The sequence below is a fragment of the Acinonyx jubatus genome, chromosome X (assembly GCF_027475565.1).
Source record: "Acinonyx jubatus isolate Ajub_Pintada_27869175 chromosome X, VMU_Ajub_asm_v1.0, whole genome shotgun sequence".
Taxonomy (NCBI): domain Eukaryota; kingdom Metazoa; phylum Chordata; class Mammalia; order Carnivora; family Felidae; genus Acinonyx; species Acinonyx jubatus.
In genome coordinates, this window is record NC_069389.1 from 106785331 (window position 1) to 106809605 (window position 24275).

General features: G+C 38.8%; 1 protein-coding gene across 1 annotated transcript in view; it reads right to left on the reverse strand.

The window, feature by feature from the left end:
- USP26 (ubiquitin specific peptidase 26) overlaps positions 1 to 24275 on the reverse strand; it is a 53152-nt gene that overhangs the window by 23888 nt on the left and 4989 nt on the right. The window lies entirely within an intron of this gene.

A 24275-nucleotide genomic window follows, 5' to 3' on the forward strand; every position in this document is an offset into this window, starting at 1 on the left:
ATGACTTTCTGCTATTAAAACACAAAGACACAAGCCAAATTGCCTTTTAAACAACTGTAAACAGCAAACTTCCACACAGAGATTTCTTTATCCGTGCTTTACATGTAGGCAATACTCTGGCTATTGCCCCACTGATCCTCCATCAGGAGAAGGATAGAGGATGTCTTAGTCAGCCAGAGCTGCCATAGCAAATACCATCAACTGGATACATTAAAAAGCCAAAATTTCTTTCCTCACAGATCTAGAAGCAGAGCTTGGCTTCTAGAGAGAGCAATCTTCCTGGCTTGCAGATGGCTGCCTTCCCGCCATGTTCTCATATGGCCTTTCCTTGGTATATGCACATGGAAAAAGCTCTCTCTCTGCCTCCCTCTTCTTAAAAGGCCATCAATTCTATCTGATTATTACCCTTATGACTTCATTTAAACTTAGTTACCTCCTAAAAAGCTCTATCTCCAAATGGTCATATTGGGGGTTAGGGCTTCAACATGGATTTGGGGGAGACACAATTCAGTCCACACCAGAGATAACGCTCTTTGGGTCTGTAAGTATGATTGTTTTTTTCCAAGGAGACCTGTTCTCTCCACATGGGAATAATCTACAGCATCTAATTAAGCAAAAGGGAGGTATAATCAGCATCCTGCAGATATCTATCAAAGACATTGTCCATTCACAACAGTAATGAGTAAGTACTTAGCAGCATTTGGTAGCAATCTTTGAAAACATTGTACCTAGAATGAATCTTGGCAATAGCATTGAGGGGCCATCAAAATGTGGACACATGAGCTCTCCTTCCCAAATATCTGAGCACTCCTATTTTCTACCTCTTCTCTGTCACAATCCCTTGCTGCCAATAGGGAAGGTGTGGTGACAGTTGATTTGGGCCTTTTCCCCCCTCCTGCCTGAACCTCTTCACATCCCTCCCCTTTACTACTTTCTGACCCCTATGAATTTATTTTCCGAAAACAAGAGTTAGAGGTTCCTAGAAGAGCCAATTAAGGAATTTCTCTTTGTTAGGAGCTAGACTAGCAACCCAGTGACTCAGAGGCAGAGATTTGGGACAGGAACGGCAGCATTTGAAATTGCATATAATCATAAGGTTTGCCTCAGGTGAACCATTCGTAAGGTAAATGTAAAAAGCCATTCATAAGTGATTTTCTTTTTTGCACTTGGGATGTGCTGACAGGACCCTGGCTTAGGCAGCTTAAAAACAGTAGATATGCACTGTTATTATTAGCTGCTAATATGACTGTCATCGTTATATTCAATCTTGTTGCCTTTTACTGACCACTAATAATAATACTAATAAATAATATTTATTATTATTAATAATAAATAATCATTATTATATTGCCTTAAGAGAAAATAAAAAGCAATTCAGTCTCAACCTTGAAAAATTTTGCCTCAATTGAGGTGAACACCCATATTAAATCAACAGTGTTCCTGAGATGAGTAAGTGACAGTTAAATGTGGCCCCCAAATGCAGCCACAAGCTTGGCTAAGCCACACTCTGGCATCTTTGTCCTACTATCCACTGCAGCCACAGCAGACTGGAAACTGACTCCTAAACTCCCAGGACTTTTGTAAGTTGATCAACTGCACAGGAACCCACAGCCTTCAGCAAACTCCCAATCGTTATTCATTTTTAATTTGTATTTTGAATAGACTTTATTTTAGAAAGTTTTAGATTTAATGTCATTGGATCAGTAGTGATACTCTTCTTTCATTTCAGAAATCAGTGATTTGTGTTTTCTCTCTCTTTTATAAAAGTAAGCTCTAAGCCCAACGTGGGACTTGAACTCATAAGCCCAAGATCAAGAGTCGCCTGTTCCACTGACTGAGCCAGCCAGACGCCCCTGTGTCTTCTCTTTTTTTACTTTCATTACCCTGGCTAGAGATTTATCAATTTTATTGTTCTTTTCAAAGAGTTTCCTTGATCTTTTCTATTATTTTCCTGTTTTTAATTTCGCTTATTTCTCCTCTAATTTTTACTGTTTATTTCTTTTCTTATGTTTGCTTGAGGCTCAAATTGTTCTTTTTCTAGTTTCCTAAGGTTAAGCTTGAATTAATTGCCTTTAAATCTTTCTAATATATGCATCGAATGCTCTAAATTTTCCTTCAAGCACTGCTTTTGCTGCATCCCCACAAATTTTGATAAACTGTATTTCCTTTTTTGTTTAGCTCCAGATATTTTTTTAAATTTCTTCTGAGACTTCTTTGATCTATGTGTTATTTAGAAACATGTTGATTCATTTTGAAATATTTGGGGCTTTTCTAGCTATTTTTCTGTTACTGATTTTTAGTTTAATCTTACTGTGGTCCAAGCACATACTTTATGATTTCTATTCTTTTAAATTTGTTTAGGTGGTGTTTTTCATGGTCCAGAACATGAACTATGTTGGCGAATGTTCTATGTGAGTTTTAAGAATATGTACTCTGCTGTTGTTTAATCTATAAATGTCAATTAGATCAAATTGACTGATGGTATTTTTCAGGTCAACTATACCTTTACTGATTTTCTGCCTGCTTGATCTATCAATTAATGGAAGACGGGCATTGAAGCCGCCAACTCTAATAGTGGATTTGTCTATTTCTCCCTGAAGTTCTATCAGCTTTGCCTTACATATTTTGACAAACTGTTGTTAGGTGCAAGCACGTTAAGGATTGTTATGTCTTCTTGGAGAACTGACTCCTTTTTATCATTATATAAGATTCCCTTTTATCCCTGGTAATTTTCCTTGTTCTTAAGTCTACTTTGTCTGAAAATAACACAGCTACTCCAGCTTGTTTTTATTTAGTAATAGCATCTTTCTCCATCCCTTTACTTAGGAACTACCTGAATATTTATATTTAAAGTGGGTTTTTCATAGACAACATATAGTTGGGTCTTACTTTTCCATCCATTCCAAAGATCTGCTTTTTAATTGACGTATTTACACCATTTACACTTAAAGCAGTTACTGATATAAGTGGATTAAAATCTACTATGTTAGTAATGATTTTTATCCCCTGCTCTTATTTTTTCCTTCCCCTCTCTTTGTGCCTTCTCTGATTTTAACTGAGCATTTTATACAATTCCATTTAATCTCTTCTTTTAGCATATCAACAATAATTTAAAAGCAAATTTACTGATTCCCCCAGAGTTTACAATATATATTCACAATCTAATTTCATCTTCAGGGCACCTGGGTGGCTCAGTTGGTTAAGCATCTGACTTCGGCTCAGGTCATGATCTCGTGCTTTGTGAGTTCGAGCCTTGTGTCAGGCTCTGAGCTGTCAGTTCAGAGCCTGGATCCTGCTTTGGATTCTGTGTCTTCCTCCCTTTGTTTCTCCCCTGTTCGCGCTTTGTTTCTCTTTCTCAAAAATAAAATAAACACTTAAAAAATCTAATTTCATCTTCTAATGACACCATACTTCTTCACGGGTAGTGCTGACACTTTATAACAGATATTCCTAATTCCAAACTCTCATCCTTTACAGTATTGCTGTCAATAGCTCATTTATCCAAATTCTATAATCACCCATTATTCCATTACTATTATCAGAACAGTTACTTATTAATTAATAATATTTAAGTTAAAAGATTTTATCTTCATTTATTCCTGCTCCAATACTCTTCCCTTTTAACGTAGATCTGATTTTCTACTGAAATCATTTTCATTCTCCCTGAAGACTTTCTTTTAATATTCCTTGTGGAGTAGGCCAACTAGCAATATGAGACTAAAAACTTCAGAAACTCCTCAGACTTCTACAAGTTGAGTCTCTCTCAAGCATTGCACTGTGGCAGGAGATACCATAACACATCTAAGAGTTAAGGGCATCTGCTCTAGTATGTAAGTGTTGAATCACTAAATTGTACACCTGAAGCTAATATGACACTGTATGTTAACTAACTAGAATTCAAAGAAAAAATAAAAAAAATTAAAAAAGAGCATCTGCTCCAGAATCCAAAGTGCTCTGGCTTTAATCCAAGCTCCACTGGTAATCAAGAACTAAACTGCTTTAAGACTCACTATCTTTATCTCACATTTATGCAGTGAGAATCACTTCTCTTCTCCCAGAGAGCTGTCTGAATTTAATGCTATGTACACTTTGGCTGGACCATAGTAAGTACTCAACAAATACCAATTGTTAATGTTTTGGGTGCCACTATTCACAGAACCAAGATCTGGGGACAAAGGTGACAATGAAAAAAAATTACATTCCAAGCATCCAAACAGATTTGGACGTTCTGCAACCAGGAAGGTTGCAGTACAGAAACAGTCCACTAAGTTAGTTCCTGTAACTTCTCTCCCATTAAAGCAAGGACCTGGAACTGCCACTCGTTTGAGTGCCATCAAGCCGCAAGAGCCAAGATTGCTCCACAAAAGAGTCCAGGACCTAGCTAAGGACTTCTCTCAACAGAAGCACATGGCACATTTGCTTGCTTGACCCCCACTCCTCCTCTTCCTTATAAGCACTGATGACAATCTCCAAGAGATCGTGAAAAAGTAAAGAATGATGATACAAGACAGGAGATACAAGAAAGAGGCCTTTAGAAGTACACAAGTCCTAATAATTCCTAAAACTCCACCATTCTGCTCTGTGAAAATGCATCCTGTTGAGCTGATTAGTGTAAGAACACACAAGAATGACAACAGGCCATGGCCAATTCCTTCCTTGTGACCCAGCATTTCCCAGTTCCGAGATGTTGACTGTTGTAACGACAGAAAGGGGTATCAATCAAAATGGAATTCAATCTTGCAGTGAAATGGAGATTTAGTGCATGAGAGGTTTGAGGTTTTATGCAAGCATTTCTCTAAGAGCTTGAATCACTCTGCTGCTGTGGCAAGAGACAGTATGACCCACAGAAGCCCTAATAATGCCTAACATTCTATTGTTCTGCTCTGTGTTGAAATGCAGTCTGTTCAGCAGATTAGCATAAAAGCACAAAAATATGACAGGAGTCCAGATATTGGTCTTGCCTTAAAATCAGTCAAAAATTAAAAAAAAAAATTATTCACTATAACATGAAGATTGTACTTAAATGTTGTTTTCCTAATGCTAACGATCTAATAATTTACTTTTTTCTTCATGGATTATAAGAATCTTCTTATAGTTGCTTTGACTGCTTATCACACTGCCCTTGTGGTTAGAGTAAAAATTAGTGATTTTTTGTAAAGTTGCATCAATTCATGGAAAACACACTAATAAATTTACTGGGGTAATCTTAAAGACAAACCATGTCCAACCATATACAAGAAAGTTTATCTTACCATTGCTAGGATGGTTTAACATCCAGCTTCAAAACAGTAAAAATACACAATTATGGAGGTTTTCTAAATATGAAGTACAACAAAAAGTTTGCTCTCTTATTAACTTTGACATGTGTTAAAAGGAAACTATAGAATGAATCTGTGAACTAATTGGAGTTGACGGTTGTTCAGTTCTTAAGATATTGTTCTGGAATGCCTTCTCTGCTTCTTAAATCCAGATATACAGAGGCACATTCTTTAAGAGTCTTTCATGAATGCTCCAATGAGACAGAATGAACAAGTAATGTGTGTTGAGGGTCTTATTTCCTTCAGTCACTCGTAAGTATGAAAGACACAACCCCATTCGTCACTTCCAAAATTACAATCTGTGTATGCTTTCACAGGTTGTGAAGTGAGGAATGGCATGTGAAACTTTTGCCCTAATAAAAGCAGTTTAAATGAACAATGAATGGAAAAGAAGATAACGGAAACACTTCTTCAAAGAAACAGTGCCCTCTAGCTCCAAATTCTAAGATCAAAAGCCTCACCTTTAATCTCACAGTCTTGCTTTGGCATCTCAAGATACTTTAAGGGTTAAAAAAAGAAAAAAGATAAACCTTTCTTCATTTACGAACTGCCTGTACCCACTGACAATATGGACCCTCTGCTTGAAAGCGGAAAAATTTGGTTAATTACCAGGCAGTTGGAACCGGTAGGGCTAAGTGGGCCAACAATCTTGCAGCAAGTGGGAGGCTGGATGAGCCCATCATCTGGAAAGTTTCCACTTAACACAAAACATATTATTGTAGGAAAATTATCATCAAGAATTTCTGTGACATAAGTAATGCTATATATTTCAAGGAGTAAAGTTAAGTTCAGAGCTTAAATTAAGTGACTTGTTGACATATATATTAAAGCAAAACTATTTGGAATATCAAGGCGGTATTTTGAGGGTATTCTGACAATCAAGAATGAACTAATTAGCAACTCATGTGAATGTAGTACTTACTATAGATTTTTAAATTTACATTTTTCTGGAGATGGAGACTCCTACACAAGTAACCTCCTTCCTTCCTTCACTTGTTACTTGAGAAGTTTTTAAATGGCTCATTTAATGCATGACCTTATACTATTTTTGTTTACCCAGATTCAAAAGTAAAAGGTATGGCATTGTGAAAGGCAACCTTCTTGATGTTTTGTTAAATAGGGAAGTTTTTAATTGATGACTTATGTTGCATAATGACATTCCAAAGGAAGGAGAGTGTAAATTTCCATGAGAAATTAAGGGGGATGACAGGAAGGAAAGGAAGATTGTTTTTTTTACTTATTAGAGAACACTTCTGAAGATTAAAAATAATGACATCTATGTCTACTATCACCAGAGTTGCAGTCACCATTATAAGTAAGAAGCTTAACAGGGTCCATCAAGAAAAGGACACAAGGGGTACCTGGCTGGCTCAGTGAGTAGAGTATGCGGTTCTTGATGTCAGGGTCATGAGTTCAAGCCCCGCATTGGGTGTGGAGCCTACTTAACTAAAAATACATACATACGTACATACGTACATATATACATACATACATAAGTAAGAACAGGACCCAGGAAAGACCAAGGGAATGAGCAGTACAAGGTCTACTGTGGCCTCACAAAGGGTGTCCAATGAATCATGATTTTCACAATATTGAGAATGCATTCCCAGAACATACAGCAAAAAGTCAAAGAGACAGATATAAAAAGAAATATAAATGCCACAGAAGATTGGTCCAGAAGACCCAATATCAACCTAATGGAAGATCCAAACAGGTGGAAGAAATGGAAAATAACCAATTCTGGGCCCATGCTTTTGAGCCTAGAATTGTATACCAAGTATCAATCAAAAGATTTTCAAGTAATTAACAGTTCAGAAACTCTGCCTTATGCATACCTTTCTTGGGAGCTTACTTAATAATTTACTCCAACAAAATAAAGTTATTATACAAAAGAGTGCTTTCAACAACCTTGACAGTGGAAAACAAAAGTATGTCTGACAAAATGCAGAATGTAAAAGGGAGGGGAATGAAAGGAGGGACAGAAGTGCAAAATAAATGTCCCAGTCAACTCTGGAGTCCTGAAGCAACAAAAGATGGACACTGAAGTACAGTGGCCAAAGTTGCAGAGGTAACTAGTAGAGAAATGAATAGTCTTGTAAATTCCAGGGAACAAGACAAGAAAGAAGATGAGGGTAGGACAACTGAGCTATTAGAACAGAAGACAGGAGACAATTTCCTAAGATTGAATTCTAAATAATGGCTATTAAGTATAGTGTATGTAGATAGGGAAATAGAACAACTAAAAACAGACTAAAAACAACTAAAAACAGGGAGGGCAGGTAGAGAAACATGGGACTGAAGGCTCTAGATCTACATCACAAACCCATCCCTATGTCTGAAAGCATTTCTATATTTTACTCCCCAAACTGTTTTTAATTCAAATAAAAAGGAGTAAGGTCAACTTTTCTGGTAGCTGTCCTCTTCTCCAGTATGCTATGCCTAGCCACCTACTTGTTATGAACCTGGACACCGTGGGCTGTCCCTCTTTATGCCTAAGGACTCCAGGAATCTTACTCATCACACCTGCTGGCCTTTCTCAAAGGTCTTTAGGACATGGGGTTGGCAGCACTCAGTGTGTCAAGAGTGTCTGTTGCTCTTCTAATAAAATTCTTCCCCTTATAACATTTAATTACTCTAATTTTCCACTTGATTTTATGTGTTTAATGTGAGTTATACAAATTTCTCTTATGAATGGTACAATGTGGATAGTCTGATTTATCTTCCAGACATATTAAAACCAGCTAATTTTCTCTTCTCAGAAAATTATGAGTGTTTGGGTGTCATTTGATGATTATTGGCTGACAAACTGAAGCTCCAGGGTGAGTATAAAGATATTTTCAATTTAATAAGTTGACTATGTCATTTTTCCATGTTGATGAATTTCGACTTGTTTGGAAAAAATCTCCCAGAATTAATGAACCTATTTGGACATCCTGATACATGCTTGAAGCCTCAGTTATACAAACCTTGAATGTAAAATTAAATCATATTGGATAAAAACTAAAACAAACACCCATCCCAACATGAATATTTGAAGGCTTCAAATGAATATTTGAAGGCTGAATAAATACAGACACAAGCAGCCTAGAGACAAGTTTACTAAGAGCTTTTGAAAGGTTTTTCAGTATGGTCTGTAATAACATAAACATTTTAAGTATAATTTACTTGAAAAGGTTTGTGTGAAACCACTCATTGCTTCCTCACATGAGGTATCATCTCCCCAACCTCCTCCAAGTCCAAAGCAGTAACCTTGCCCATTAAATACTTAGCTGAAAAGGATTCAATTTAAAAAAAAGTTTAAAAGCAACCCAACAATAAAACAACCATGCAGTTGCCGAAAAAGATTAATGACATGAGAATTATTTATTCAAATATCAAACGCCACATATGCAGACACAGATGGTGCTGTTGTCCCTCATATAAGTGAGACAATTTCCTTACCTAACTGTCTGGACTTCAAACGGCCTAACAGGAGCCTTTGTTACCTTTGTTTTTTGCTTTTGCCTGGTTCTGGTCACTGGCCTACTTTGTTGGATGCCTGGACTGCACATTGCCTTATGTGCGTAGAGCAAGGCTGAGTAAATAAGGCACTACAAGGGGCTTCAGGAATCACCCCTTAGAACGTTCTAGTTTTATTTAATAAAAAACTTGGACCTGGGGAGATAAAGGGATGGTCCAAAGGTCACGTGGCTGGTCAGGAGGGACTTGATACCAGATACGTTCTTGCATCCAGCAAGGCCCAGAGTACATGGTAGGCAACCGGATATCTTATAATCAAATAAGGAAATAATTGCTTAGATAAAAATAACAGAAATTCTTAGTCTGGGTAATATGTTGGACTCCTGAGGTAGTCCTTGAACCCCTAAAAAAATTATAAAAGTCTGTGGACATGTGCAAAAGCCTATTTCTTTGAAGAGATGATATAAGATATCAACAGGTTATCAAACTGATCAGTGACCAAAAAAATTAAGAACCACTATTTTGAAGAAATAAAAGGCATTCCTACAAATAGAATTCTTGGCCTTACAGATGGTATGGGCTACCACGTGGTCACCCTGCTGTCTATGTGCATGCACACAGGTTCTCAGACACTGGATGGGGATTAGCATTCTCCACAAACAAGCACACTATCACAGCTCCTTTAACTTGCCATGCAGCTAAAGAGGAGGAAACATTTCTCAGTACCTTTTAAGATTCTTTTGGCTGACCTAAGAATTAATTGACATGAAACAGATTAAGAGGAAAAAATCATATTTAATTACACACCTACAGGTCTCCATAAGAATATGAAGCGCATAGGTAGGCAGTCAGGAAACTGAGGCTTATATGCCATCCAGAGCTAAGAAAAAGAGCACAGGAGGGGTGCCTGGGTGGCTCAGTCGGTTGGGCATCCGACTTCATCTCAGGTCATGATCTCACAGTTTGTGGGTTAGAGCCTCACATCTGGCTCTGTGCTGACAGCTCAGAGCCTGGATCCTGCTTTGGATTCTGTGTCTCCCGCTCTCTCTGCCCCTCCCCTGCTCACACTCTGTCTCTGTCTCTCTCAAGAATAAATAAACATTTAAAAAGATTAAAAAAAAGAGCACAGGGGTCTTGAAGGGAAGGATAATTCACAAGAAGATGAAAAAGAGTAAATGGTAAACAAATGTTTTCTGGGCCATCCCAAAACCATGGGACTCAGAGAGGAATGTTAACAAACAGACTTTGCTAAGTTCTCCTCTGTCTACACGGCTAGTTCATATTATACTGTAGTTATCTAGGGTGATAGCTCTCTTCCTGGAGCAGGTCCTTTAACTAAATTCTTTTATGCAGTTAAGGGGAAAGGCAAAGGTTCTTCTTGAGCCTTCTGTTTCTTAAAAATAATCAGCCTAAAATAATCCACATGCCAAAGAGACACATTTTGGGGTGGCAAATTGTACCCCCATACACAGCCATTACAAACACATACTTTCACATATATAGAACCTCTGTGAAGTCCTTGTCTACTTCTGTCCTTCCATATCACAAGGGTTAGGTATGACAGTGCATTGTGTAAATGGCACATGAAGAAAAACTTATTACAATTTAAAGCAACAGCATCATGAAGTTGAACATAATACTCTATTATTTCAAATCGTGTGACAAATGAATAATGACTACCATAAACAGGAATGTAAGCTTTCCTCTTTGGCAAGAAGAATTTTGGTCCTTACTGGCTCTAAGAAAAATCCAAGACCCTTTAAGTGTCATTTGCAGACGGCTTCTATCCAATCTACCACCAATTTAGCCTTTCACCGAATAATATACTCATAAGCTGGGAGCGACCTTATAGGTCATCTGGGCTAACCTCCCACCCTCTTCAGAAGACCGTTTCACACCATTCTTGACAGCCTGTGAACACAGATTGGCTTGAACTAGAAAATCAGTCCGAATGACAAACAGCGAACTTGGTCGCGACTATTTTCACACCATCTTATGAAATGATTCAGAATATAGTTTTCTGAAAAATGTACTACGAGCACTTATATTGTTGATTTGCATAGGATTCTTTTGAAACCAGGCTGAGTAATTCAAATGCAAAGACTGTCAAAGAAAGTGCAGTTAACGGAGGGTGGTATTTTACTGTAAGCAGTATGGTAATCAGTGTACAACAACATTCAAACTAATTGTAGGTTTTAGTGGGAAAGCTGAGATGGGAAACGGTTTCTAAATAGCAAACTGGTAGTCCAGCCACAGAGTTAACACTGGCGTTGTACTTCACTATCATTGCTCATTTGAATACATACTCTAAATAGTGAATTATTAAATGTCCCCAGTTTATTAATATAATAGAATTCAATACTTGTTTGCAAGTTAATGAAGGAAAGAATGATGGCCGTCCCATCTTGTTTTGTGGGATCTAAAAAAAATAAATAATACACTTTTCTCCCAGGGCATCTAATGGTTCTATTTATTTGTTTCCTATCTTGCCCAGTGATTTCCCCAACTTCACAGAATACATGTGCCTAAGAAAGATACTCCCTTGTGTCTATGCCTTCTAGTAACAATTTTGAGTGCTGATTTAAAGCATTAGATCCAGATCCAGACCTCAATCATAGCATTTACTACTTTCTACCTTCTAATTACATGCTTATGAAGGAATTAGAAGCATGTAAATTATAAAGGATGCTTATTACATGCTAAGGAACTCCTGGAAGGCTAAATTCCTATGGGATTCAACTATATACACTACATCACTATGCCCTTTCCATCCTTAATACCTCAAACCTAAGCCTAATCTAACTGTAGACACAGGCATATAAGGAATCGCTATAAAACTTTGGATTCTGGAAGGATGGCAAAGCCTTCCTACTGGCTGAATGTCACATGCACTACATACCAGTTGGTCTAAACAATAAAAAACTAACCACCTAATTACATGACATTTCTTCCTAAATACGGATGCAGTTATCAAACAAGGGTGTGGCCACAGCATAGTGACACAGATTCTTGTCCTCTCTCTGTTCTTGTGACTGCAGATAAATCATTTAAGTTCACTACGATTCCATCCCTCCATGTGGAAAAGAGGATAATCTACTGCCTTTAACTATAAACTCCTTGGAAACATGAGTTTTGAGGTCTTCAGAGAGATAAGGCACACAGGAAAAAGGAAATAACACAAAACATGGGATAGGACTGCAGTGTCAGTTCAGTTACAATCTGTGTTGTCACTGTCTGGCTAAGTTGCCATTTCTTCACTTATACGGTAGAGAGTAAGCTCCACGGGCCCACCTGTCCCTGACAGTGTGAGAATAAGGACTAAACATTAGGGAAGAGTATTGAGTAGACCCTAAGATCCCTAACTGATCTTAGGAGGAGTTCAATATGAATAAGAACATAAATGGTCCTGTGTGTTCACTTTCCAGTATTGGATGCAATGCCTCTTCTTTACATGAATACACCTCCTTAACTTTTAGGCACCCTGTACCTTTTTCATTTCTAGAGTGCACTGGAAAAGTTGATTGAACATTCTGTTGAGGGATTGATCATGCACACACACACACACACACACACACACACACACACCTCGCTGAGAAAATCTCCTTTGAGAAAGAAGCTTGTTTAAAGTAGCTGATTTCGTACTCAAGAAAGTAACTAATATGTGGCATAGAACACCCTTTCCATTTCTTTTTTCTTGAAGATTTTTTAAAGTAATCTCTACACCCAATGCAGGGCTCAAACTCACAACCCTGAGATCAAGATTGCATGCTCCACTGACCGAGATGGCCAGGGGCTCCACAGCCTTTCCATTTCTGACCTTGCAAAATAATCAATGTTACAACTATGTGTGCATATATGCACAAGCATCTGTTTGATAGACTTGAGCAACATTAAAGTGCTCTGATCAGGCATCTTTCTGACCAATTCCTCCGGGGAAGAGTGCAAAGTTTAATGCAAAATTCAGCCCGAACTCTTAACACAAAGAGTTGTTTCTAAAAAACTCTGGAGATTTATAGGCTGAATACAGAACTATTCCCTCTTCTTTTACTTGTCCAAATGCAAAGAAATTAATTTTCTGGTCATAATTTCAGTACTTCTGGGACACTATCAGAACAGAAATAAAAACAGAACATCATTATATTGTCAGGTCCTATAGCTGAGTGTGACTAACAGCTGTAGTGTCACAGATGTAATAATCCAATAAAGCCTGTGTACTCAGGGCCAAGTAACACCAACGCTGGGAAAAGGTAAGTCTGGTGGCAGAAGCAGATTTCAATTAGCAATTCAGCTTTAAAGATCAAAGGTCTACCTGTGCCCTCCTACTTTTATCCCCTTACTTCACACATTTCTTCTCTTCTTTTGACTACTCTTTCCCTCTCCTCTGTGGATTCTTACTTTTGTTCTATCATTGAAAAGCTAAAACAAGTTGCATCCCACCATTAAGATTTTCTAAGACTTCTCGGGGTGCCTGGGTGGCTCAGTTGGTTGAGTGTCTGACTCTTGACTTCAGCTCAGGTCATGATCTCATGGTTCATGGGTTCAAGCTCCATGTCAGGCTCCATGCTGATGGTGTGGAATCTGCTTGGGATTCTCTCTCTCCTCTCTCTCTCAAAATAAAACAAACAAATAAACAAAAAAAGTTTTAAAAAAATATTTTCTAACACTTCTTTATCTAAAGTGCAATGTTTCTTTCCCCTCAATTACGACATGGATTAAGTGAATTTAATTTAGTTTTGCCTCTCTAACTAGGCAAAGGATCATTTCTATTGCCATGAGTTTTTATATCCCCTTCAACGTCTAGCTTGGTCCTGAGTTTATTTCAACTATGTGATGTATTCTTTGAACCTTCAGCAAATCTATTTTCTTCACTGTTTTTATCTCCCAAATGAAATAGGAAAATTACTATGAAGCCTCTGAGGACCCTTCCAGTTCTCCTATTTCATAATAGTCCACACTGGTAGTCCAATGGTCAAATTACACACTGCAGTGATACTAGAGAGACTCAGGGATCAGCAGACCAGGATGGCTAAGACCAGCATTCCACTCAGACGAAATAGCAAGAGCAAAAACCATGAGACAATAAAGCATTTGTCTTGTGTATGAAACAAAAAAAAAGAGGCCCAGAGTCACGGGAAAGGGTAGGAATCAGAAAAGAAATTATATCAAAAGGTTGTCACAGTTCACCAGCACAAAACAGCCCTGCAATGAACAGTTGCTACCTTTCAAGCACAGTTGTTCTATCCACCACCTCACACCTACAGGAGAGAGAAAAATGAGAAAATCCCATAGTGGAAGGGAATTTTTTTAAAAATCATAATAGGCAATCAAGACTATTTGAGTACCTTTACTTACATTATTCCTTTCTTTTGAGTTGTGTTAATCTATTGAATTATCTGTGAAATCAGAACCAAGGTAGACTAAGTCAAGGACTATTTACATTGCCCAGGTCTGAGAGTTTCAGATAAACATGTGCAAGAACATAAATATAGCCACACAGAAAGGCAGAAAGGCAGAAAGGCAGGAATTTATCAACTCAGGGGATTAACATAGGCTATCAGAAGCCCTAATTAGTAACTTCTAGGTGGAGATTCAAGGAGAGTGGGGCACTCAGAGAACATGGAAACTCTTTAACCCTTCCGTATACCCTTGGCCTATGCATTGCTTCCACCTGGCTGTTCCTGAGTTCTATCCTTTTATATACAATAAAGTAGTAAACTAGCTTAAAATTTTTCCAATGCCAAAAATTTCCATGCATTGAGGAACCAAATTAACACTATTTGTGTTACTATATTATTAAATGCAGTTTATTTGGTTCATACAACCTCCAAAAATCAGTGTTTTGGTGCTCTATATACAAGAGAGTATTAAACAAGATGATACTTGTAGTCCTTCTAGCAGGAAAATAGGGTGAATTTATAATTCTACTCATTTCCTTCTTACACAATGGTGACAGTCTCATACAAAGGCTACCTCCTCAAGTTCACAAGGTTTCATAATGAAGACAGTATTCATGACTACTGGGTTTTTGAAGTAACTGCAGGACTAAGTCAGGCTTCGTAGTAAGCAGTTTCAAAGATGGCCCTCAAGGATCCTCACTGCCTGGTATTCACAACCTTGTGTAATCCCCTCCGCTTGAGAGTGGTCACTTAGCGACTAGCTTTTAGCAAGGAGGACACAGCAGAAGTAATGGGATGCCACTTCTGACACTGGGTTACCAAAAGACCGTGGCTTCCATCTTTGGCATGTTCTTTGGCTGTCACTCACTCTGAGGAAAACCAGCTGCCATTTTGTGAGCTGCCCTATGGATAGACCCAAGTGGCAAGAAATTGACATCTCCAGCCAGCAGATTTTGAGGATCTGAAGCCAGCCAACAACAACATGAGTAATCCTGAAAACGGATCTTCCTCCAGTTGAGCCTTGGAGACAAAACAGTTCTAGCCAACAACTTGATAACAGCTTTGTGAAAGACCCTGACCCAGATCCATCCAGATAAACCTTACCTATACTGCTCACCCACAGAAACTTTAAATAACATTTTGTTTTAAGCCACTAGAGTTTGAAATAATTTCTTATCCATCCCTCTCCAGATAGATAGATTGATAGAGACAGAGATTTACTATAGACAGGCATCCATTTGGAACAATAATCAATACTAAACACTGGGAACAGCTTCCTGTAGCCATTTCCCCCTCCACTCCAAGCACTCAAGCACTTGTCAAAGTTAATAAACTAATATACAAGCTCTAGGTTACTAAGAAGCTATAATATATGCCAAAGGACAAAGCTCTTTCCTCTATGTCCATTTATTTTCTACAATGTCAGACCTGTCCCTGTCAGAACTATTAGTAAGAAATCACACAATTAAAAGATTAATCCAATAATACTGATTTGATGTTTATGTAGCCTAAAGATAATAAACTCTGTAGTAACTATCTTGGGAGAACCAAATTCTAACTTTTTTTAAATGTTTATCTATTTTTGAGAGAGAGGGCGGGGGAGCATGTGTGCGAACAGGGGAGGGGCAGAGAGAGAGGGAGACAGAGGATCTGAAGCAGGCTCTGTGCAGAGAGGCAGATGCGGGGCTCAAACTCACGAACCATAAGATCATGACCTGAACCAAAGTCAAACACTTAACCAACTGAGCCACCCAGGAGCCCTCCAAATTTTACCTTTTGGTCCAATGTTAACATAATCTTTTTATGATATTGTACCTATATCAGTATATGTGTAAAGCAACCTATTCTCCAGTTTATGGCCAATGAGTTTTTAAAAAAGTTTATGTATACCATGTAACTGGAGTTAACTCGTGAGCCAGTGTTAAGGCCATAATGGAAGCTAGAAAGAAAAGACCTACCACGATAGATTTCGCTTTCAGATAAAGAAGGCAGAAGGCTGCCTTGAGTTTGCCAGGAGAGTTTTTGTTTCACCCAGCATGCTGGCGTATATCTCCCTTCAATAATTTTATCTAGTTTTGAAGGATTAACCTGAATTAAAACCTCCTAAATTTGCCCTTCATTATCATTCATAATTGGTTGTTTTCTAGAAGAGTAGATGAAAATCATATAGTGGTTACACACTTGACTTTTTCAAGTGAGGCTGGGGACAGGCATGGAAGTAGAACTAAATGGCATTTCAGAAGCTTAGTATTTTGAATAAAGATTCCCTTTCCTACCAAGTTTAAAAAGAAAAAATATTGCATTTAGGTTAAAAAGTGTAAGAATCAAAAGCAAGTTAAACTCACTTTATCAATACCACCACCATCATTTATGTAGTACTTATCATTTAAAAAGTGCTTTTGTATACTGAGAACTAAAAGCATCTACCCCCTCACATTGAACTGCCTACATTAACATGATTTTTTTTACTCTGTCTTATCAAACATCGTTTCACTATTCTGTATTCATCAACATGACTTTACTATTCCAGGTAACTCTCGCTCATGAAGAAAAACATAGCAAATAACTCTGTTGCTTATTCCAGAAGCTCCCAGAAAAAAATTCAGATGAACAGCAAACAGGTTTTCAAGCAGATAGGATTAAAACCAAAGCCCTTGTCTCAAAAGCTTCCCCTTGTTGGGCCCACCAATCCTACACTATTATATCATGATACTTAACCAATCCTACCCAAGTTTTCATACTCAAACAGCCACCTTCATTCAGATTCCCAAACTTCACAATTATCCCTTTTGCCTTTCCCCCTTGACATGCTACTAAGGCTCTACCAAGGTAGCGCTCTTCCTTACCAGAGTAAGGACAGACTCAGCTTTGCCTTAGCAACAAATTATCTTGGTGGTATTTCTGGGGACCCAACTTTCAAGAATGCTTTTAACTTCTGCCCTCATTAACAACCCCTTTAAGAAGCTGGGGCAAATCTTATCATCTGCATCTTATACTTACTTAGGGAAATTTAAGTTCAGAGAAGTTAACTAATCTGCCAAATCAAAGAACATGAGCAGTAGAATTAAAACACCAGAGTAAGTTCAATGTAAGAGATCTTAGTATTAAGTACGAGATCTTAGAAGTCAGCTTGTGCAGACAGGGGAATATTAGATCTTGAAGACCAGGAAGGACAAACAAAATGAGAAAAGGACATACATCCAGGTCTACATTCTCTTCAAGAGTGTATTCTATATTAGGAAAGATGTTTAAGTTGTAAGAGATCACATGAGTGACCAGGATCCAAGAACCTGAGAACTGATGAAAGACAAGAACTCAGTAGTCAGAGTGGACCCAAGAGACAGAAAATGATTAAGCAGCACAAAGTGTGTAATAATAGCAATTAGGAAACTATCTCTTAAAGATCAAGACAAAAAAAATCTGGATGGATTAGAAGAAAAATCCAGCAATATCAATATAAAATACTAACAGACTTACTGCATGATTTTCCAGTGACAGTTACTGTAAGTGAGTTGGCATATAGGAACTGCAAGTTTCCCTAAAGGCACATGGCAGAGAAATTTATGGAATTAGGAAAGGCACACCAAAGATGAAACATGATAGAGTATAGCCAAGCAAGACAAGGACTGAGAAAACCAAACCTTGGAGTGCATTTCAGATAGCCTGATGGCGTTCATGGAAAAGAGACAGGATTTAGTTGAAGGATGGATGCTTTTTGACAGACACAAAACACATCAGTTTCAGAAGTGTCATTACAGTGAGAATGTGTTAAGAAAACAAAGGTCTGAGCCAAAAAACAAGGAGAGTCGGAGGGAAAAAAAAAAGAGGCACTGAAACCCAGCACACAGAATTGCCCAAAATAAGAAAGAAAAAGAAATGGACCAATGTAAGGAGTTAAACTTAGAAATTTAGCTGAACCCTCCTGAAAATCACAACGCGGGACCCCAAGTGAGGAATGAACTGCTGCAGGCAGCAACCACAACTGCACTTTAAAGTACAGCAGGAAAGATGTGCAATATAGAAAGGCTGAAGGAAAACACATTGGAGCAACCTCACCCTCAAAAAGTGGCTCATGTGCAAAAGCCTGTCCCAGATAACCCAACTCTCTAAACAAATGAGAAGTTGAGAGGCCACCTATCCCCAGAGCCATTTTTCATCCCAGAGCCATTTTTCACAGGCCCAAGAAAAATCCCCAAGAGGCAGAGACCACGAAGCCTACAGCAACTTAGAAGTACAGAATTCACAGGGAAAATGGTAAATAAATTTCACCGATTTCTCAGCTTTGCCAAAGGGCAGTACTCTCTCCTGTACTCAAAATGTGCCTTGGTATCTGCTTCTTCCTTACACATATTTGGAGCACTGTCTTGAGGACCCTTAAATCTCTGTAATTCTTAGATACTCTTCCCACATTACTGCAGATTTGAGTAGACAATCCAATTCCAAACTACTCATTTTCCAATGAGCTTAAGGTGCTTGGAAAGAAATGAATCAAATATATAAACTAATTCTGAAAATTGAAAGGTTCTTAGATAATGGTCTCCTGACAAGTGGGCTGATGGTGAATTGCTGAGTACTTCCCAGCTCACACACTTTCCCCTCACTCCTTTCCACACTGCCTCGTGTGGCCGGTTTTCTTCCAGCCTTCAGTGCACTCCTGAAGTATATTTATATACCTAAGACTTTCAGCTATCATTTTTCCAGGTTGAGAAACTACCACCAAGAAATTAGTATTTAGAATACCTACAGCGGAGCCCAAATATCAGTCAGCATTTTGGTGAATACAATAGATTTTCAGGACTAAAAGGAATCAGTCTCAGACTCTAGATGATAAAGAGATGATGAACACTACTTACCATCCTTACCTCATGTATCAAGGGCAATCAGTCTTTCTGTCACTTTAATGACAGACCAAGAAAGGGGATAATATTAAGAGCATGGAGCCACCAGCTAATTGCCCACATATTTAAAAAAGGGACCATAGATGCACTATGTATTTAAATGAAGCATGTAAAGCAACTGATGCCTCTCAAACTCAGCACCTTCAAGGATACTAAAATTTAAAGTGTCTCTTACAAATTATCTTTGCCCAATAAAAATCATCTTCGGGTATCACTCATTATCAATTGAAGCAAGCCACAAGGCAAAAGGTGGGAAGACACATGGAAGTGTTTTAAAACATCAGGTGACAACAGTGCTATGCATTTCTTTTGAATGTCCATATTCTGAAATGGAAACCTATAGGGATAAGTGGTGTTTGCAGACCGTGGTGGTTTTCCCTCAGGGTACGTGTCTATCTCCTTCCATACTTGCTAGCTACATCTTGGGCCATGGTAATGTAACTCCCAGTTCTGTGATATCCCTTTGGGTGCTTGTCCAGTGAGGAGATATTAAAGCATGGGGGGGGGGGGGGAAGGGAGCAGTAGACACTCCCCTGAACACACAATTCCCGTGATACCTTTCACACCAAAAGCCCTTGTCCTTCTAACTTGCTGCTTTGTCCTCGTCCTCGGGAGCAGCTCTATCCGGTGCTGTTGTTCCTAGCCTTCCCAGATGCCCATGCTGTAGGCTCCTGGAAGGTGAGAGACCATTTCCTATTTGCTAATCCCCTCTCCTGGTCCCCCTTCTGAGGATTTATCCTCTGTAATTCTCCCCCCTTTAGATAGACAAGCACAAAGACATCCACAAAGTGACCACTGCACCCCATCTTCAATTTTTTTTAGAGCTCTTATGTTTTTCTGAGCAGTTGTTAGCACCAGTTATTTCTACCATTGCACGATCACATGGTGCTGCTTTGGGATAAACACGGTGAACAGGAAATGGAATGGTGGTAGGTTGGGGGAACTACTTACTGATTTTGTGAGTAAACCTCATGGAGTTATTTTATCCTACAAGATGTCATACTTGTATAAGTTTGATAGAAATAAAAACAAAACACAAACTTCTATTTCCTGACTGGTCTGTGCACTTAGTGAGTAGCTAGCTAAACTCTACTTGGAAGAGCCCTGCACAGAGACACTGTAAGGAATGCATGTCGGCCCCACAGTTGGACAGTGACCAAGGAACAGTCCTTTCTGATTCATGAGAACACCATGAAAAATATGAATTCCTGCAAATTCCTGCATGTGAGGAGCAGAATTTATCATGAAATGAGATAGAAGAGTCAACGTACTGTTAAGAGAACCCCTCATTTTAATGAAACATTATATCTCTCAATTCTGCCAAGAAATGACAGAACAAAATAGCAGGAAGAGAAGAGATGCTTTTCAGGAGAAGGGTAGTCTTTATGTTATTAAGATGCACCAAGTTACCTTCCACTCTGGGTATATATATAATGAATCCAGGCAAAACACTGACAAGCAGCATTTGGAAATTAGGCAAAATTGATTCCTAGACTCAAGCAAAAGTTCAAGGTGAAGGGGAGAAGGCAAGGAGCAGACTCAAATGGAAAAGAAGTCATTACTAGCTCCTCTGGAATACCAATAAACCTCAGTTTTGTGAAAACATTTTTTTATGGAATTTCATAAACATCCCCCTGTGGTCCCTTGACATTTCAACCTAACTACATGTGCAAGTGGAGGGCATATTTATAGAATAGCCAAAAATTAGAAAGGCTGACACTAGGCAACTGGAGAGTGTTTTTGCTTAATAAAAGAATGAAAATTTTCACTGGTTGAAGTACTCAGTGTGGGGGGGGGAGGGGGGAGGGTGACTTTGTTTTGGTCAAAAGTCCAAGGAAACAGATAGGTTTGGGGGTTTCCTGATGGCTGGGTGCCAGCCATGCCTTTCACTGATAACCAGTTCTCTGCATAGATATTTAAATTAAACAAGCCCTCTCACAGCCAAGGCTTCTAACTGGTTCTAATTAACACTTACGCCAGCTGTGAAAATCTTCGCCTGCAGCCATTTTGTTTGTTTTGTGAATCAAAACAATATATTATTAAATATGCTCCTCTTCTGTGACTCCTATATATTCTCACTTCCACAAGGATCCGGACAGAGATATAAGCACTTATCAGCCCAGGTGGAAACCATGAAACTAGATCTGTTGAGATCAAATTTAGAGAAATTACTCTCTGAGCAGCAGGCTGCACATGCCTCTTTGTACACCATGGACAATCCTTTTTTTTTCTTCGTTCTCTTCCCACCACACTTCCAGCTGGCCTCTCTTGCCTCTAGTGACGTCCTTCCCCAGACATTAATCACTGCATCATCAGCTAAACAAAGATGCGAGCAAGAAGGGCAGAACCTCTACTCTGGACTCTGGCAGAAGCTCACAGGTCTGCTCTTTGGGGATCTAGCAGTCACGAGGCTCTCCCGAGGCACCCATGATTATCCAGAGTCCTTTTACTGTATTCTACCAGACTGACCTGGAGATTCTGCTTGGTCCAGCTACAGTGTGGTAACCTCATCAGCTCCTTCTGGACCTTGGACAGGATTGCTTAAATTGTGTACCTACACATAGACATGTAGCAATGCCTCCTGTCCCTCTTGACACTTCCCCTAAGACCTAAGGTCCTTAACTAGGAGGCAGTTTGTTCCTAGAACCAATTCTAGCCACTGAGAATGTAAATATCAACAACACAGAGAAAGCCTCTTGCTCACTTGTGTTTATAGTCCCATGGGCCGGACCTATAATCAGTCCGCATCAAGCCATGCAAATGAACTACAACTCTCCCTATGAGGATCATGGTCTTCTCACCATCCCTACATATGCTGTTATTGAAGTAGAGGAGCAATACACCTGCAGCAATCATACAACTTTTTAAATGTCACACTGTACAATGCTTTGTGGAACATTAGGCTTAACAAAAACTAGAATAAAAAAAATTCACTGAATCATGTACACACGCTTCCTAAGTGTGTACATAATATTTGGAAACAAAATGGGAGTCAAATATCTGAATGAGAAAACACAGATTTCTTACCAAAATCCAATGACAAGACTCTCCATCATAACCAGTATGGGTATTTTCACAGAAAGACTGGTTGGCACAAACACCAAAATGTTGGCAGTGCTTGTAACTCTACGTAATTGGATCATCAGTGATTTTTAAATTCTTTCAGTTCTGTGTAAGATCTGCCTCATAGGAGTGGAGAGTGTACAGTTCTTCCTAAATCTGCATTCTGTGATGTCATATTTGTAGCTTAAAATTGGCCATGATGGGATATTTTTCACCTCCGAAATTGGAAAGTGCTATATATCAGTGTCTTCTCTTCTTTTAGAGAGCCAGTTGTTAAACATTTACTAGCATACCACTTTTTGTAGTCTTTAGACCTTCTCTGCATTATAATTACAATTTGAAGTTATTTTTAAAGGAAATAAAATGTGAGTATATTAACCTTTGTGTACATGGTGCTTTTTCATGAAGTGCTAAGAAAATTGATTTTTCCTACATAAAAGACCCATAATCCACATAGACTTGCCATTAAATTTCCAATCTGTCTCCAATATACATATAAGTATGAAAACACGTTTAACCTAAGCATGAGTTTGAGGCAGAAAAATCAAACCAAGAATTTATAGCCCATTAAAATTCAAAATAATTAGCAACCATTCACAAGTAGGCCCCAGATGAGTAGAAGGGCAAAAGACTGAACTTGTTAGGATTCAAGAAGCCAGGCTCCACCTTAAGTTTTGAATAGAGTCCCTTTCACTTCTCCTAGGTTCCTGAATTCTGGGGATAATCCATCCAAATGGACATTAACCTTTTTGGATTTCTCTGCCTTGTAACCACTTTTTAAATGCCAAAGCTTAGTGAAATTACCCACTAAACCATTCATTTAGGCCTTCTCCACACCTCCCCGCCCCCAATGAAAAGACTCAAGATGACTGAAATCTGCAGTGGGTACAAATGTGTATGGAATGGGGATGAGGTAGCAGAGTTATAATAAAGTTTCATACCTTTTTTGGACAACCATGTAAGCTAAGGTCACCATCATGTTGCTTAGTGAGGGAACTTAGTTGGTGCTGCGCCACTAAGTGGTTTTGGGTAAAGCTTTTTCTAAATACTTCAGGCCTTAGTTTTTCACTTAATGGGAAATAATAATGACCCCAGGGTCCAGGGCTTTAAAGAAATTTCATCAATTACAGGGATAAATCAAAAGGCTTTGAAATGTCAACGAGCTATGCAACAGCTAGACACTTTAGTTTCCAATCAAAAAGAAATGTGGATTAAAAAAACGTTTATTCACATTTGAGAAAGAGAGCGTGAGTGGGAGAGGGGTGATAGGGACAGAGGATCCAAAGTGTGCTCTGAGCTGATAGCAGCGAGCCCAAAGTGGGGCTCGAACTCACGGGCCATAAGATTGTGATCTGAGCCAAATTTGGATGCTTAACTGACTGAGCCACCCAGGTGCCCCAGAAATGTGGATTTTTATCTTGAATGGGTGAACTCTAGGTTCCATAATCTTACCAAAATATAACTTGTGCTAATATAAAAGTAGCGGAACCAGAGATATCTTTTGAGACTAAAAGTTAACAGTCTCTTTGAGATCATCTTAGGATAGTGCATATTTATATTGAGCATTTTGTCCCATCCTTCACACTGTCAAGATTTTCACCTAATCTTAAATGAACTAATCGCAGCCCAGGAGACACTTGTTATGGGGGAGGAATGAGAGGAGAACTTTCTAGGACTTTCAGTTAACAGGTACCCTCCGGCCTGCACAGCTCGACAAATTCTAGGATGTCATTCCGGGTGCTGAGCCAGGTCAGCCTCAGTGTAAGGTGTTCAAATTGGCCAGAAAAGAACCCGGCTCAGCACAAGGAAAATCTCAGGTCCCTGGGCCACCTCTTGCTTCAAAGCAAGATCACAGAGGTATAATTTCCAGAGACAAGCCAGTGTAACCTATGAAGAATGCGCTGTGGCTGAGAAAGCAAAGACGATAATTAAAGGAAGGGGGCAGAAAGGGGGCTACCTCAAGCAGTACAATGTCCTGTTCAGATACATACATTTAGGAAATGGGGGACTAATTCACTGAGTACCTCCTGTGTGGTTGGTGCATTACAAAAAGTGTCACACTTAATTCTCACAACATCCCTGATGGCAAAGTATGACTGCTGTTTTGCAGATAAGGAAACTGAGGCTCAAAGAGTTAGCTA